Raw genomic sequence first — 326 nt, 5'->3', positions numbered from 1 at the left:
TCTGCAGTATAAAGGAAAACCGGATGCTTCCTGTCAAAACCACAACCATAAAGATCAAGAAATATAGGAAAAACAACAGTGCCTTATCCTGAAGCAGACATCAACCTGCAGTTGCTGACGTGTTTTCCCTCCACAACCTCTCAAAGGTTAATTACACATAAAGGGGGAAGGAAAGATTACAAGATTACCTAAACAAAATTACCTTACCTTCAGAAATTACACCAACTGAATTAATGGAGGAGAGCTAAGTATAAAACTTCCTTCGTGCGGATGAGGGAAGTAAACAAACGAGAGGGATCGTTATTATAGAAAGAAATCATTTTTAA

This window comes from Penaeus monodon, chromosome 21, assembly GCF_015228065.2.
Source record: "Penaeus monodon isolate SGIC_2016 chromosome 21, NSTDA_Pmon_1, whole genome shotgun sequence".
Taxonomy (NCBI): Eukaryota; Metazoa; Arthropoda; class Malacostraca; order Decapoda; family Penaeidae; genus Penaeus; species Penaeus monodon.
Note: the sequence above shows the minus strand (reverse complement) of the source record.